This window comes from Suricata suricatta, chromosome 9, assembly GCF_006229205.1.
Source record: "Suricata suricatta isolate VVHF042 chromosome 9, meerkat_22Aug2017_6uvM2_HiC, whole genome shotgun sequence".
Lineage (NCBI taxonomy): Eukaryota > Metazoa > Chordata > Mammalia > Carnivora > Herpestidae > Suricata > Suricata suricatta.
In genome coordinates this window covers 20,746,728-20,747,161 of record NC_043708.1, presented here as the reverse complement: position 1 = coordinate 20,747,161, position 434 = coordinate 20,746,728, and positions in this window count along the sequence as shown.

Below are 434 nucleotides of genomic sequence, written 5' to 3'. Positions count from 1 at the left end.
AAACTTTGAAATACATCTATTTTGAATGTAGAGTGCAATGAATTTTAACAAATGTATGCATCCATTTAACCTCCTGTCTAATTAAGATATAGATAACCCCTGTGAGTTCATTCCTAATTTCTTACTAGTCAATCTCTAATCGTTATTCCAGGACTTCCATCACCTGTCCCTGTCCCAGAAGAACGTATAAATAGAATCATCACAGTATGTGAGGAGTTGATATTCTCTAAGAATAGGTAAGCAAATGAAGGCTTCTTGGGACAATCTGACTTATTTTTGTCAAACGCTGGATTCGGAGCTGGGATCGGGACAGGGAACGGCTCCTGCAGTTCCCCGTTGTGCACAGCAGATGGCCCCAGAGCGCAGGTCCTGGCCTGCCTCGCCGAGTGCGCTGCGGCCGGGAGAGCCCCGCGCGGCCGGGCGACTCCGCGCCC